Consider the following 7,897-nt stretch of genomic DNA (forward strand, 5'->3'; position numbering starts at 1 on the left):
GCGCTGTATCCATTTCATGGGTAAGGAACACCTTGACCTCAGAAGAGATGGGTTTTAATCTTTCTCCTGAAGGCCAAGTGGTCCGACTCCAGTCGGATGGTGGTTGGAAGTGCATTCCACAGGCGAGGTCAGAATATCTGCCCCATTGTGGCTACTTTCCCCTAGGCAGACCAACTTAAGCACTGCGTGGCATCTTTTAGACTGACTGCTTGCATAGCACCTTGAGCACTTACAGAGCACTGCTGGTTCAGAGGACAATTCTGCAGAAGAGGCCATAGAGGAAGAAGAAGGAAGGGGAGCAAACAGATGTTGCAGAATCACCACCAGCTTTTTGGAGGCACGGTGGTGGAACAAGCTCTAACACTGAACCCTGCATCCTTCCAAGCTGCCAGCAGAGTTACCCAGTGTGCCATGAAGGAAAGGTAAAAGAAAAAACAAAAGAGGGAGGACGCACCGACCTAGTGCATTATCATAAGAGATTTTTTATTTTAGTAAAAACAAGAAATTTATACTCACAAACGAGAGTTTGAATACAGCTTTGTAAATAAATCAGACCAATCTTCTTGGTCCCTGCCAGCAAGACTTGATGATACCGAGGATTTATTGGTACCATTTAGCGGCGGAATGGCTAACATTTCTGGGGCGCACCCTCAGAGTCTCAGAGCCTGAGAGATCTGAAGGATATGAAGGAAAGGAACCATCCCTTCCCATGCCTGCTGGACCATTATCAGTGGTAATATGAACCTTGCTGCTGACCGCCCTGTCCAACGAGGCCAAAACATTGCCTTACACATGACTGTAGAGCAGGGGTCTCAAACGGGCGGCCCTCCAGCTGTTCCAAAACTACAAGTCCCATGAGGCATTGCAAGGCACAAGCATGACTCCCACAGGCAGAGGCATGATGGGACTTGTAGTTCCGCAACAGCTGGAGGGCCACCCGTTTGAGACCCCTGCTGTAGAGAGCTGTAAATGCCTTACGTGATTTTTTATTTTATTTTGGAATCTGTGACTGTGGTACTGCACATTCTTTTTTTTTATAATTATCTTTATTGGTTTTCTTCATCGTATAAAAAAACAGATTACATTCATGTTAAAAAAATTCTATATTTGACATATATCATAACCATTTCACTTTCCCCTATTGTTTCTATTTTCTTTCCACCCTCCTCCCTCCCTTCCCCATCCGGGTTAATGAATTTTCATTTCACATGGGATATCCCATTTTTTCCAACCAAGGTTTCCACATTTTTTTTTTTTTTAATTTTTAAAATTTTTTATTTATAACAGAGACACCGGTCCGGCCGGACCTTAACATTACAGTCAACGCATCAATATTGGCATGGGGTAAGAAACATTACATTGCACATACATTTTAATACATGGTGGAGTTCTCAGTTGACCCCCCGCTAGGCCCGCCCCCACAAAGGGAGCCGCGGGGCCCAGGCGGGCGAGCCACCAGGAGTTCTTCACTCCCCAACACCCAGCCCCGCTGGGCCTTTAGGTTTCCACATTTTATCAAATTCCCTAGTATTTCTTCTCTTAATATATACTACCTTCTCCTTCCATATTGTTTCTGTAACAACATTGGTCCACTCTCTTACTGACGGGGGATTCTCTGCTTGCCATCTTTCAGCAATTAATTTTCTTGCCTGAAGGAGGCACCTTAACACTGCTTTTATTGTACTGGCTGCTCCACTTCTTTCTTCCCATAGACCCACTATACATGTTCTAGGGTCCATCTCCAACTTTGTTTTATATGTTGTGTTTATAACATTGATGATCCCTAGCCAATACCTAAACAATTTCTGGCACCTCCATAGCATGTGTATCAAGTCACCCAAAGTTAAATAATCTTTTTGGTGTATAATACGTCCTATGTATCCTCTTCAAAAATGAAACCTTCTGTGCAGGCGAAACTGTGGCCATATGTTCTCTCTCTAATATCTTCCTCCATTGTCCATCAGTTATGGTTCCCAATTTTTGAGAGACTGGGGTCCTAACCCACATTGGTCCTGCTCTGTCAAACTGGGCATTTAACACATGTCTAATTTGAAGATATCTATAGAATGTATGATTGGGTACTTCGTATTCCTCTCTTAGAGCAGCGAACGTTTTTAAGGTCCTTCCCTCATATAACTGAGCCAATCAAACTATCCCTTTTACTGCCCATTCTTTAATTTCCCCAACTGTCTTCAGCTCCTGGAAATTCCTGTTATTCCACAGGGGTGCATATTCTGTCACGCCTGTCTGTCCACCGAGTGACCTTACTGCTTTCCATACCTTAATAACCATCTTGACCGTGGGGGTTTTATTGATAAATGATTTGGCCTCCAACACCTCTACAACTGTTTTATGGGGGTGCCCCTAGAATCATTAAGCCTCCATTTACGTCTCCTCCTAGCTCTGTCCTTACTCCTATATGCTGCAATTGTGCTGCCAAGAAAAAGCAGCGTGGATGTGGTAATGCCATTCCCCCCTCCCTTGTTGGCAGCTGCAGGGTTTGCAACCCGATTCGGGCTTGTCCTCCTTTCCATATTAGTTCTCTAAACAAAGTATCTATTTTCCTAAACCATTTTTTATGTATCCATATTGGCGCATTGTGCAATACATATAATAAATGTGGCATCCACAAAATTTTAATTAAATTGCATCTCCCTCCAACTGACAACGGAAGGTGCCACCAGATTTGAATTTTGTTTTTAAATTTAGTCAAAAGGGGAACTATATTATTCCCTATATATTTATTTAGGTCACTTGTTATGTCTATTCCTAGGTATTTCATTGTCCCCACTATCTCCAACTGTGGAATCTCTGCCAAGATCTGGCTCCTCATTGGGTCCACCGGCATTAATGCTGATTTCTCCCAATTTATGACCAATCCCGAGATTCTTCCAAATTCTCAAAAGATGGTCATTGCCTGCTTAAGGGAGTGATCTGTGTCACAGAGGAAGAGGAGAACATCGTCCGCATACAGAGCGATTCTCTCCTCCCCAGTCGTTCTCACGAACCCTTCCATTTTCTTATGCTTTCTTTTTTTTTTTTGTTTCATAAAGATTTTATTGAAAAAGACCAAAAAAGTTTTAACAGGCATCTTCAACATCATCAACAGAAATAGATCAGAACATACAGACCAAGTAGCTCCATTTGCATGTAGGACACAGGTACATATAGTGCATTCCTAGAAAATCCAATCAGGACTTGCAGTAAATAGCATGAACAACAGCAACATATGTAGCATAGGAGCTAGGTACCCCACCCAACAATAAGGCTCATGTGAGTCTAGACTAGCTCCAGTGATTTTTGTCCCGGCATGGCAGACCAGTGGATCCACCACACCCAGTCTAAGTCTTCTCTACACTATTGTATCTCTCTCTGAAAAGTCACAAACCCCTACAAGGGTGGGAAGAAGGTCCCCCCAAGGTAGATCTATCCTCCCATTGATCCCTTCCAGCAGGTCCCTTACACCCTAAAGATAGGAGGAAAGAAGACGGAAGGTCAGCGAGATAGAAAAGAGAAAGAAAAGGAAGCAGAGGAAAAAAAAAAAGGTGTGTGTGGGGGGGGGGGGGGTTGTTGCCAGGAATTCTTAGTGCACGTATTCGGGAGAGGGGGTGGGAGAACCACCTGCTACCCTCTCCGGCTTTTACATTTGGGTATCAGGGCAAGCCAACTACATCACTAACCAGGCATTGCCCCGGACTGTGCAACAAAGTCACGTCTAGCTAACAGTCTGTGTCAGCTCACGGTAAGCCGCAGAATCTCGAAACTTAAGCCAGTCCTCCCAGACATAGGTAAATCTGGAAATTCTATCCTGTGCGGTGTATATCAGCTCCTCTATCGCTGCAATGTGATTAATGCGTGCCACCCACTCCTTAATAGATGGTGGCACCACGGCTCTCCAGTGGACAGGTAAGCAGAGCCTGGCTGCATTAATCATGTGTAACGCCACTGAGCTACTGTATCGTTTCTTGGAAATTTTGGAAAGATGAAGGAGGTATTGATCTGGGGAAAACTCCAGGGCTAGTGAGGATACCTCAGTCGTCACTTTGTGCACCTCCCGCCAGTAAGGTTGGATAATCGGGCACTCCCACCAGATGTGGAGGAGAGAGCCTGTGGTCTGTCCACATCTCCAGCACTGGTCCGACACAGACGGAAAGAATTTGTGGACAAGATCCGGAGTCCAATACCACCGAGTTCTAATCTTGTACCCGTTCTCCTGGGTGTTCACATTGAGCGATCCTTTATGTATGTACCAATGAACCCGTTCCCAGCTCTTCACTTCAATCTGTCTACCCAGCTTGTCCTCCCAAAAGGCCTGCTCCTTATGCATAGCAGCAAAGGGTTTTGCGAACATGGACGCATACAATACCGAGATCACATGTCTCTGAGGTGCCGTGCCCATGCATAAGGACTCAAATGCCGTGGTCGGTCTCACAAAGCCTTCTCTGACCTTTGGGTTGTCTAAAAAATGCTGTATCTGAAGGTAGGGCATCAGGAGAAAAGCTCCAGTCCGGGACATCAAGGACAGCTCTCTTATGGAACAAAATCTACCCCTAGAGAAGAAGTGTTTGGCCTGCATTTCCGAGTGGGGCTATATGCTCATCAGGTAAGATCTCTCCATTCCCGGCTGAAAGTCGGGATTCTCTCTAAGGGGAGTAATGCCACATTCCGTAGCCGAGACTGAATGTGCTCCACAGGCCCTCACAAAAGCCGCCAAGTTTGCCCCGACCAAGGGGTGGGATTGAACACCAGGCGTCCAATGTTTCCTGGAAAACCAAGGCACCTTGCCCAGATCTGACCCAGTGACCATGCTCTCCAAGGGTACCCAACTTTTGTGTTGGGCATGTACCCTCCAGTCCACTACTCTCGCCAGGTGCGTAGCCCAATAATACCTCTGCACGTCTGGGAGACCAATACCCCCATCCAATTTCGAGAGCACCAATTTCGACCAGCTGATTCTTGGTCATTTAGACCCCCACAGAAACTTCCTACATATCCTCTTGTATGTCGCAAAGAAGGGGGGCGGCAGAGAAATCGGCAGTGTCTGCAGCTTGTACAGCATTCGGGGGAGGACCGTCATTTTTAAGATAGAGGCCCGTCTGAACCAGGAAATCGTGGGAACATCCCATCGAAGCAAATCTTGCTGTACGGCCTTCAACTCGCTCAGGAAATTCTTATCGTAGAGATCTGATAAGTTGGACGGCAGCCTAATGCCCAGATAGGTAATGTCATCTGACTTCCATCGGAAGGGAAAGTTCTCCTGACACAGACTGACCATCGAAGATGGCAGCGATACATTCAGAGCGAATGATTTAGAGTAATCCATTTTTAAATGAGAAATAATCCGGAATTGTTCTTATCCTTTCTTATTGTGGTGGCTAATGGTTCCATTGCCAGGGCAAAGAGCAGGGGTGACAATGGACACCCCTGCCTTGTGCCCCTCTCTAACTGTACCCTTGCTGAATAGTCATTATTGAATCTAATTCTTGCACTCGGGTCATTATACAGTATTTTAATCCACCTAATAAATTTTGGTCCAAACCCAAAGGCTTCCAAAACATGCCAGATATACCCCCATTCCAAGCTGTCAAAAGCTTTAACCACATCCAAAGGACATTACTGCTCTTGTACCATTGTTCTCTGTTGGTATTTGCAAATTAAGAAATACCCTCCTGATGTTCATGCTTGTTGATCTACCTGGAATAAATCCAGTTTGATCCTGATGTATAAGTCTCGCAACTATTTTATTTAACCTGCCAGCCATTATTTTAGCCAAAATTTTAGCATCTGCACAGAGAAGGGAAATAGGTCTATATGATGTAGTCTCTAGAGGGTTCTTCCCCTCCTTGTGCAATACTATTGCATCTCATTGAGATGGGCAATTTCCCCTCTTCCATCGCCCAGTTCAATACTTTCATAAGTTCTGGGAGTAGCACTTTCCCGTTAAAATTATAGGTCTCTACCGGAAGCCCGTCCGGTCCGGGGGACTTCCCGTAGTGACTGCTAGCTGTACCTCTTCGAGGGTTATCGGGGCCTCCATTTGCTCTTTCTCTGTCCCTGTGAGAGTTGGCAATTCTAAGTTCTCAAAAAAACATTCCAATTCCTCCGCTCCCGCTATACCTTGTGACCTATATAATATATCAAAATTTTCTCTAAATGTGTCTGTAATCACTGACACTTGACACCTGTGTAGATATATCTCCGTTGCTTGTTTTAATTGCGGGTACCGCGGAGGGAGAGGAATTAGTTCTTACTAAGTAGGCCAACATTCTCCCTACACTTTCCCCCTCCCCAAATGCCACTTGCTTTTGAAACATTCTCTTATTTTCAGATTTTCTTATCATTTCCATTTTATATTCCTGCTGCTTATTCAGCCATATTCTTTATTTCTACAGTGTTGGGTTTTCAATATATTCCTTTTCTGTATTCTCTAGTTCCTTCCTGATTCTATTTTCCCATTCCCTTGATACCTTCTTGATTTTCGGCACTTGTTGAATACATAGCCCCCTTAGGAATGCTTTCAATGCGTCCCACATCATACCCCTCGTCACGGTTCCTTCATTAAACTCTATAAACTCTTTTATTTTCGACATTATCTACTCGGGTTCCCCCATTAATTCAAACCACAGCGGACTTATTTTCCATACCCTGACAGGCCTACTCCCCTCTATATTTACAGTTATTGTCACCAATGAATGACCTGATACCCCTCTGGGCTGATATACTATTTCCCTAATTATTTGAGAAGCTTCCACATTGCCCAGGACTAAATCTATCCTGGACAATGTGGAATAGGAGCTGGAGCAGCAAGAATATTGCAACTCCTCTGGATTTCTCACTCTCTATATATCAAACAACCCTGCATCCTGTAAAAACTGATGTAACCGACTCTCATGATGTTCATTGTACCAGTACAAAACCCCTGGTTTTGGTATACTTCCATCTACACCTTTGCAATACTAGCATTGGTGTATTAAGATTTACTAACATATTCCATTTCAATACTTACCTCCTACATATGCCCATGTTTATGATCCCATTAGATCGTTACATGTGGTGGGGGTCATAGCCTAATGGATGTTATCTATGCTTATGCAATATTATTAGTACTCACATTATTACTTATATTAAATTAAACCAAATATTCAATCAATACAGGTGTCATCCGGTCGTCTCCTCCCCCCTATGGTCCACACTTGCGACTCCTTGTAAGCCCGGTTTGGTGGGTTCCCGTCAAGCGGAACGGGGGTTTCTCTTGTTATGGGGGTCTTCGGATCATTTTTACTTCTCAGCAACCATCTCTGATTACATGTTAATTCATTAACCCTTGAGTGGTAAATATAATTTCAACAATATTCTCTCAGCAGATGTTAAACATTTTTGTTAGAGGGATGTAACTTTAATAATTTTTCTAATTATATCTATCAGAGTACAATTCCCCTGAAGAAGACCGTGACAGTTTAGGTCGAAACGCGTCGGGGTACTCATACGGAAACCAATTGAATCACGATGTAACATGTATTGTATTGTTGTTGATTTTTGCCACTGTTATTTTTATATTCATGTATAATCAGAGTGTACTATATGTATATTATCTACATTATTTTACAAATGCTCCAACCATGTTGTACATTTTATTGTAATTTAATGTTGAAACCAAGTAAAGATTTTAACTTCAATATCATCCAACCACTCTTATTCATTGAGAACATCATCCTGCTAAAAAACCCCACTGGGGGACCTTCCCATTTTTGTTTTTGCATTTTCGGGGTGCGCGGCACACGGACTCCATATATGCGTTTTTCCTTGTTTCATGAATGACCTGATACCCCTCTGGGCTGATATACTATTTCCCTAATTATTTGAGAAGCTTCCACATTGCCCATGACTAAATCTATCC

The 7,897-nt window shown here is 43.7% G+C and overlaps 1 long non-coding RNA gene across 1 annotated transcript; it reads left to right on the forward strand.

The window, feature by feature from the left end:
• Positions 1 to 7,105: 7,105 nt before the first annotated feature.
• On the forward strand, positions 7,106 to 7,681 carry LOC120935422. The gene is made up of 2 exons (XR_005748474.1): positions 7,106 to 7,331; positions 7,426 to 7,681. It is a non-coding gene; the product is annotated as an uncharacterized LOC120935422 (long non-coding RNA).
• The last annotated feature ends 216 nt before the right edge of the window (positions 7,682 to 7,897 follow it).

Source organism: Rana temporaria, chromosome 4 (genome assembly GCF_905171775.1).
Source record: "Rana temporaria chromosome 4, aRanTem1.1, whole genome shotgun sequence".
Lineage (NCBI taxonomy): Eukaryota > Metazoa > Chordata > Amphibia > Anura > Ranidae > Rana > Rana temporaria.